Source organism: Maylandia zebra, linkage group LG3 (assembly GCF_041146795.1).
Source record: "Maylandia zebra isolate NMK-2024a linkage group LG3, Mzebra_GT3a, whole genome shotgun sequence".
Taxonomy (NCBI): domain Eukaryota; kingdom Metazoa; phylum Chordata; class Actinopteri; order Cichliformes; family Cichlidae; genus Maylandia; species Maylandia zebra.
This window is the reverse complement of record NC_135169.1, coordinates 43,968,488-43,977,744: the sequence shown is the minus strand read 5'-3', so window position 1 is coordinate 43,977,744 and position 9,257 is coordinate 43,968,488. Positions and strand designations below refer to the sequence as shown.

Below are 9,257 nucleotides of genomic sequence, written 5' to 3'. Positions count from 1 at the left end.
TCCAACTGTGTGGAGAGAGGAGAGACTAGAAGAGAGCCCGGGGCGAAGACGACATTGTACCCCTCCACCCCGCTGAGATCCAATTGAAGAAACAAGTGCTTGGTACAAAGTGAAGCTCCTTGGCTCGCTGGGACATTAATACATGACTAGTGTAAAAAAAAGGGGGGGGGGAAAGAAGTCTCTGTGATCCATAGCGTATAAATGTGAAATACAAGATTTTGAATCCGGGGGTGCAGAGGAGGAACCAAACGTTTGTGTAGGTGTTTATAGCTGCTCATGTTGTGAAACATCTAATCTACAGGTGAAGCAGCCAACAGATGTCTTTATAAATAATTTTATTATTTAGCAATGCCTGTATCTGTCTCTAGAATTACTATCTATTAACAGCATTAACTACAATAACTTCTTATTCACTATGAGCTACAAAACAGCCATTTTCCATTGATGTTGTTACATTTTCTGCTACTTTCATAACAAGCACCACTGTTGCACTTCTTGTAGTACTCTACAAACTACTTTTGCTAATGTTCGTAGTCAACTTCCACATGACTGCTTTGAATTGTATCCAAAGCTTTTTAAAAATCAAACGCTAACCTTACCACCACCCCTTGCTTCAGAATTTCATCACAAAATGAGTGTGAAGTTTGTGTTTTTGTCATTTGTTTAGTTGTAGAATGTACTGGGGTCATTGTTTGTTAGTGGTAAAAAAGTGACCTCTAGAACGGTAAGACAGAGCCTTTGTGCGCTAAGCTGTTCTCAACAACATGTTTTGATTCTCACCCAGCCCGATAAAGTAGTCTTAACCCAAAAGAGTGAGGGTGTGGGTGCACTGGGCATTGTTAGCTGCAGTTATAATGTCTACACATTTTACAGTATGAATAAATGTGCATTTTAAAGAGGAATGACATTCAAGTTATGTCACTATGGTAGATTTCACAGTAGATTTTTTTTTATTGCAGAAGCACCCTTGTAAGTGGAGTCCCCAGTGCCGGAAGATAAACTGCTGTGGGTGGCTGATAGCGCAGAGATTTTAAATCCTTTACAGTAAACATTGCCGCAGCTTTTGACTGGCTCTGGTTGCCTCTGTCGGCTTTATAACTGCGCTGCAATGTGGGCCATAGCAGATGTGGAATATTCCCATTTCAGAGTTGCATTGCTCAAGTCCTTTCTGTGTCAAAGCATTCATTGTTTGAGGAAAGCTCTGGCTGTGCTGGAGTCAGATCTATAAAACTGTACAGAGTCCAGCTTTAGTACTGAGCCTATTTTTATACTGTACCCAGAACTCAGCGCATTACACACTCTGTACAACATTCCTAATGCATTCAGCTCTAGGTACAGTGTAAAATGTTAAGTAAGGTAACAAAATCATTAAAGCAGCTAAAATGAGCAGTAGCTGGCTGCAGCATTTGACTTAATTACCGTCCTCCTTATGCACAGCTACACAGAGCTGCCACATGGCTGCTTGTTTACATTCGGGAATAGGTGGAAAATTTCTGTTTCCACCTTAATCTTAAGTGCATTCACATGGTGTTGGAGTCATCGTAAGAAATTAGTTCCTGAAATTTCACATCAAGGTGGAACAATCACTTGGAAAGCTGATGAAATATAAGGAAGTTTGGTTAGAGGTAGAAAAATGTTGACCGTTGGTGCAAATTTACATACTGCAGGTAATAGGGAAGAGGGGCTGAGCGGGGGAATCCAATGACGATGTTAATGCACTTATTCTAAATATGGCAACTTAAAAGATAAAAGAGTCTGACTTTCAGTTTATACAACTTTCTTGTGCCAAATTAGATCTGCTTAAAAACTGCCTGGGAAATAAAAAGAACCTCTTCTTTGGCTCAATTCACTTAAATCCATCGTCTGCAAGTATGCTGAAAAGTAAGATGACTGCATTATAAGCTTTTCAACCTCATTTACAGGAAAAATTACATTTCTGTCAGACTGTGTAAGATCACATTCAAATAATTACACCGCAGCCAGGACTGAAAGGATGAGAGATGGTGATTATGTAGTGGAAGCAGATTATTTCATTCAGCTGATTCAGTGGCTGATTACACAGTTTATAGTGCAGTGTGGATCGCTGATGAAATAATTCTTTGGCTTTATGTGTCTGCAGTTATATAAATCCTCAGTGTGATATGTTGAACATCATGTTAAAGGTTTATGTCGCATATCGCTCATATCTGCGATTCTTTTGGGGCCAAATGACTGATTTTTAAATGAAGTGTCATTACTAGCAGGAAAAAACACGCCGCTCGCTTTAAATAGGCTTTTTCATGCTGAATGAATGAGTGATGAGTGAGTCTCCATTTACTGTAACATTCAAATTCATTTAACTGTAACAGCCTTCAAATGTGAGCTGGAAAATGAAGCACATGCGCTGCACTCAAATAGTATATTTGATCACGATGCCGTAAAATTGACTCTAACTGCGTTTTGTGCTCATTTAACTTTTAAAACATGGAAAGACTTACAAAATTGTTGCAGATATTACCTTTTCAGTGACTCCACACTCAAATACAGAACCAAACATATCACTTTAAAGCAGAATGCTATCTTCTGTCAAACACTTAAACGTGTCCAGTGATATTTTTGACCACTGGCAGAGCTGTGATCAAGTGCGTCAACATCTTATCTGCACTCTGCAGATCCACACGAATTTGCATGCTTGTTTTAAGGCTTTTCTTCTGATTTACTGTTGGTGGCTGTAATGTGCACTGTGTGCATGGTAATGAGCCATCAAGAAGACTGTAAATACAAGAAATGTCAGTTTGAAATACTGAAAGACTTAAAACACAATGTGTTTTAGTGAAGCTTGCTTAGTTTAAACCAGCCTCTCTCTCACACACTCTGACATCAATACCATAGCATGCAGAGGGGGATGTAGCTCAGTGGTAGAGCACGTGCTTCGCATGTATGAGGTCCTGGGTTCAATCCCCAGCATCTCCATTTCTTATCTTATCTATGTCAGCCTATATAACAACAAATGGCACAAAGTGTTTACCAGAATAGGCAATAATTCCTGATGAAGGGGTGAATGACAAAGCAGCAGTAGCAGCGGCTCTCCTCAACTAAATAAAACCTCTTTTGTTTGAAATATATGAGCATTTAATTGACTTACCTGTCCTTTCATCTGAAATTTGTGATAAATGAGTGTGAAACATGGGTCACATGCAAAGTCCTCTCATCATATTCTCTGATTATGTTATCTGTCTCTATCTGCTGATCTCTATTGTCCATGCCAAATTTGCAAAATGAGAATAAGAGCGCAAAGAGAGTGAGGGTGGAACAAGGAGCAGGAACAAAGAGAAGGAGTAAATTGATCCTTGGCTGATGGAAATTGAAAACGCTTCGATGAAGAATGCCGTCTTAGCGTGCGAACACGATGCCATCGTGTCTATTAAACAAAGGACACGGTTCAATAATCAGCGCACGAGCAAGTTTTATTAATTTCATCAGGAAGGATGAACAGGTTTGTGCAGGGAAGGCGGGAGGGATGAATCCAGCTGGGTGTCTGCTCACATGACAACAGCTCCTTCATTTTAAAGATTTTGCAAGCCAAGACTGAAAGAAATTCAGAGGGGATTAAAAAGGGGGAGAGGAGGAGTGACAGGAGGACAGGAGGGAGGAGAAAGAGAGTGGCATCTGTCCCTCCCAAACATCTGCTCGTTGATTAGCAGGAGAGGAGAGGGGAGCAGAGGAGGACAGGAGAGGAGAAGAGGGTTTAAAGTTGGTTTGAGCGCTTAAAATAGCCATGGTGGAGTGGAGCACAGGAAATAAATCAAACGTTCTTTAAATACTGCATGAGATTAGAAAATATATTATTGAAATGTGAGTCCATTTTATGAAAAAAGTGCTCGTCTCTCATGGTGAGTAAAATACAGAGTGCAGCGTCTCATCCATGGCTAATGTCTTTCCTCCTACTGTACGTGTACACTAAAGGGAAAGCAGCCTGATGTGTGCGTACGTGTGGACCAAAATCTATTCATTGTCTCTGAATTGTTATGAAGTATCTTTTAAAAATGAGTCCTCTTGGCTACTCTTCAGCACAGAGAAGCTATCATTGCAGTGGAACCAAAATAAAATATCGGTGCTGTGATAAAATTAATCTTAGTGCATTACAGCGGGCTGGATTTTGACCTTTCTAACAAACGGCATCTTGGGACACGTTGACACGCTGCTTTAATGGTCTAATATTAGATTTCTCCTTTAAAAACTGGCTGTATCCACAAATTTAGCTCCACTTACCTGCTGTCACACTGATAAATAACAGTTCCCCCCCCCCCCAAGAGCTGCACTTAATTGAATTGTGAAGACTCCATAAAGTGCACTGAAGTGTAGGGATGGGTACCGGTATCTGGTGCCATTATGGCACCGGTTCTGACATAAACGGTAGTAACCAGACTGAAAAGCAGTGCACATTTCAGTGCTTTGTTTTCCTGAGATGTCATACACTTTGGATTCCAGCCAATCATTTTACCTTTGCAAGCGTAGTAGGCGGGCCCAGGTACGTGCTTTCTTTTAGAGCAAAGCTACAGATTAAAAATGCCGAAAGCAAAGCAGTCAAAGTCCGGCTGTACTTCACAGCAAAAGATGCAAACTCAGCAGCCTGCAACAAGTGCTTTAAGGTGATACTGTGCAAAGGAGGTAACTCCTCGAATCTGATGAAACACCTGGCGACGTATAGCATTCTGTTAAAAGCCGAGAAATGCGCCGTATTTGATAGGTTGCTGCGAGACCTCACACCGTGCACATCTACTGCGGTTCCCTGCAGTGTTGGGAAGGTTACTTTTAAAATGTATTCCATTACAGAATACAGAATACATGCCCCAAAATGTATTCTGTAACGTATTCCGTTACGTTACTCAATGACAGTAACGTATTCTGAATACTTTGGATTACTTAATATATTATCATGCTGTTTACAACTACGTGAATGTACTATTGCTGTGATTTAATACTGTTACTGAAGGTCCGCGGCTCCGAACCGTAGTAAAGGGACCTCTGGCTAATATGGTGGGTTCTGTGTCGGGCTCGTAGCCGAAAAATAGCTTTACTTTGTTGTCTGGGTCAACTTTGCTTGCGAGAGACAGAGAGAAGCGTTGAAAGACTGCTCCAACTGAACTTATTGTTCCCCAACACTGGTTGCCTGTTATCTGACCCGGAGTTAGCAACATCCCCCAAAAACCCGAAGAGGAGAGTCCTGGCCCCTAGCCCTGCCAGTGTAGCAGAAATGATGATGAATGATGACGGCAGCAGCAGCCGTTCTTCTCGGCATGAGTAGCTTAATGTTGTTCGTGTGTAATTTACGTTGAGTAGGCTAACCACGTTATGACATTAATGCATGTAAGGTGAACTAGCAAACATCATCATAGCTACATGCGGCTGTCTTCTTGTTTGATGGCAGATACTCCCTTCACCCTGGCCAAAAAGGCTAAAATGACCAAAGAAAAAGTGGAAAACAGTTAAACATGAGAGGTTTTTGGACAAAGTTTGTGTTTTTTCCATTGTTTAAGCACTGCTTCCAGCCAAGAGTGATGCCATAAATCCCCTATAGCTGCAGAAAAGGCTAACATTGTTATCTTTTTACAAAAAAACAGCTGAACATGAGAGGTTTTTGGACCAATTTTGTGTTCTCCATTCTTTAAGCACCGTTTTGAGCACCGTTTAAGCACCGGCACCGTTTCAAAAGTACCGGTTTGGTACTGGTATCGGATAAAACCTAAACGATACCCATCCCTACTCAAGTGAATGATGTTATAAGTGTACTTCAGTTGTAACGCTGAATACAGCTTCCACTAACTGCTGATGTTCAATATAATTGCTACAACTGCATTGTGATCACAGTTTATGTACCAGGAGATCAAGAACGAAAACATTTTTTAGACAATGTCAGAAAAACCCGCCCCCACCCCAACTGATTCTGTAAACAGGTAGCTCTCAGGGGTAAATTTAAGTCGACAGGGAGTTGAATACCTTTCTGCTCGGGGGGCGAATTGTGGAGAAACATGCAGAATAATCACGCAAAAATGTCAGAAAGGATTACATCAGCTTAGGCTCGCTCCTTTGAACACGTCCATCACAAAGACATCTCATCCCAAAGTTGGTTTCTTTGGAAATTAATTAAGAAGAAATCATCCATAAATAAACAGATGTTTTCCCACACCTTTTGCTGTTATTTGACAGCAGAGTGACGAGTGTTAGAGAAGCTAGAAGACTACAATAAACCTATTATAGTGGTGTCGTTGCTGCGGCTTAATAAACCAAATTGTCTCACTCTACTGTTTCATAGATTTTAACATTACTGCTCTGATACTGACCTTATTTAAAAGTAGGTTTTTTAAGTAGTGTGTAAAAACGCTACAGCCTGTTCTTCATCTGCTTAGTGAATGGATGATTCCTTAATGGAAATTAGAATATATCTCCACTTCCGAAACTTCGACCTAGCTGGAATCAAAACAAGCTGCAGCACAAACTAACATGTGTTGGATGCTCCTGATCCACGCTAAAGCTCCCGTTCACCTGTTTATTTCCAGCCTGGTTTCTGCCTCGTGCGCTCCTCTTTCACTCTAAATTACTTCGTTCTCATCCCAGGAGCATTAATTAGTGGTGTTATGTCATAGCCACTGGAGTGGCTCATGTACGCACAAGGTGTCCTTTTGCATCTGTGTCCTGACTCAACGGGTTATTGCGTTAGCGAGACAGAACTTCACCAACGAGGGAAAGCAAAATTAAGAAGTGAGCGAATGAAGAACAAAAAAAAACAAAAGACGTTGTCAAGCGCAAAGATCCCAACTGAACACAAATGTACATCACAAATGATGATGTGACAGACAAACCAAAACACAAAAAATGTGTCTGTCTGTGTACGCATTTCCATTTGGAGAGTAAACAGAGACGGTTTCTAATCCACTGCAGTCTTCTAAAATCCTATGTACATCATTGGATGTGAATGATGTAATCGTCTGCCTACTGAGTGACTGACATGTGGGTTGGAATAGGGAAGTGAGCAGCGGCGGAGTTCACAGAAAACAAACATTAAAGAATCATAAATTCCAGCATGAAAGCACAGACTGGCTGAAGTGGACACTTCACTTCATTGTTTTCAACACTCGGTTCTAATTCAGCTCTTTGCATGTTATAACTTTGCTCTTCTCAGCAGCTGGCTGATGGACCAACAACAGGACAGGCAATACTGGCTCACAGTCTACCATATATGTACCACATATTTTTGATACCACCCTCATTAACAGTAACCACCCTGTCTTGGCACCATATAAATCCTGTAGCTTGTTCATCAAGGTACCGACAGTAAAGAAAACCTTTTGCCCAACAGGAAGACCCAGGTGGCATCTTACAAAAAATGATTATACAGAATCTAAACTCTCTTTTCATTCAGATAAACATGGCATCAGCACCAACATGCTGCCCAAAAGTGTTTTCTTTCACAAAAGCCTCCCTGCGCACAGTCTGCACCTGCTGCACGGTCGTAATGACTGAACTCAAAAGGGTCACAGGTTCTGACTTTGTTACCTTGAGTAAACTCATCAAGGAGCAAAAAAAGAAACTATTCTTGATGTGTTCTTACATAAGCTCATCTATTAATGATGCTTGTCATGGCTACAAGACAGTGCTGCGCTTTTTATTCTTCCTCTTTTTTTGTTCAGTCCTCATTTATTTAGTGTGGCAGCCGATTAGCTCTATCGTTCAGTTCCTCTTTCATCGGCTCACTCTCCTCTGTTTTCCTCTATGTCCTCGACCCTTCCTCCAGCTCTCCTCCACTCTGGTGCGTCTCCTTTGAGCTCCGTCAGCTCCCTGAAGACAGAAGGGAAAGCCGGCTTTGGGGGAAGGGGCGATAAGGTGGTGGTGGTGCTGATGGGGGATGAGGAGAAGGGTGTGAAGAATGGTGTTCCCAGAATGTCAACACCCACACATGTGCACATTTAACCTACATATATCTACACACACATATGTGCACACACACACACACTGGAGATCTAGCTCTGTAGCTGCCACTGTGCCCACTGGCGCACACACAAAAATGTAGATACAACTGCTGCCAGTCGTTCCACACTAACACCCCCCCCCCCCCCCCCCGGAGGCCCCTATATGCATTAATTGGTGTAATTATATTTGCATAAGGGTGTCCTGTTTCAGCTAACGACATGCACCACAAACACACACACTGCAAGTTTTAATAGGCAGGATAATTGAATATGGTTCTCCCGCTACTGCCCCGAAGGCTCTTTCCACGTGTACTGCAGAGGGTCGCGCTTTACATTTGCTTAGATAAATAGATACACATTTGCCTGCGGTGCAAATTCTAATCATAAACTTCAAAGGTTAATCATCATATAGCTGATCAAGAGCGGTAACGTCCTGTGTCCAAAAAATTGAAAACAGAGAAGATAACCTTAAAAAAAACACAAACACACACAGCATTGAAAACAAATCTGCATATTTGTCAAGGGCTTGAAGTGGAAATCAACTTGACATTTTCCCGAGTGTAATGCTTTTTTACCCCCCTTCTAATCATTACTGGGTTACGTTTAATAAGTGAGACCGAAGAATGCGCGCTACTTGTTTACAACGGCCGCAACATAATTACCACCCAAGCCCTGCAGTCGGAGACGCTGATTAAAGGAGTTACAAGAGACAATTAGTTGTTTTCATTATCGCTGGAGTAATTGGAAGAAACCTTGAGTTGGCCTGGATGGATTTACTGTACGGGTAATTATATCTCGTATTATACAGTACATTTTAATTTCAACTAGACAACATTAGGCATCGTACCAAATCCCAAAACATTAATTACTTGAATGTTGCCGCTACAGTAAAAGTTTCCAGTTTTGCCCACTCAAAGACTGTGACCGTGACCTTTAAGGCCACAGTCACACCAACATAACCAAGGAACTTTAGCCAGGTTCACTTCTGGCCAGAGCCCAGAGTGCAACAGTATCTCCCAAAGCATTACCACCACTGGCCAGATTAACGCTGTGCACATCCCTGCTGGATTATTTTCTAGCAAGTACACCTCATTTCTGCTGATATCCTCACCAATATTGCAGCAAAAGATTAGTCCCATTAATGCCTTCATGATAAATTGTTGGACTCTGGCGATGTATTGATCTGAAAATCTCTTGGACTGAGACTTTCCAATTTCTATCAGGCAGTTGAATGCACCCTTGGAGACAACTAATCCCTGCTTACAGTCGTTTTGTGCTCAGCCTCCATACGTCAGCTACCTTTTCTCC

The 9,257-nt window shown here is 41.6% G+C and overlaps 1 non-coding gene across 1 annotated transcript; it reads left to right on the top strand.

Moving 5' to 3' along the window:
• Positions 1-2,880: 2,880 nt before the first annotated feature.
• Positions 2,881-2,952, top strand: trnaa-cgc (transfer RNA alanine (anticodon CGC)). The gene has a single exon. It is a non-coding gene; the product is annotated as a tRNA-Ala (tRNA).
• The last annotated feature ends 6,305 nt before the right edge of the window (positions 2,953-9,257 follow it).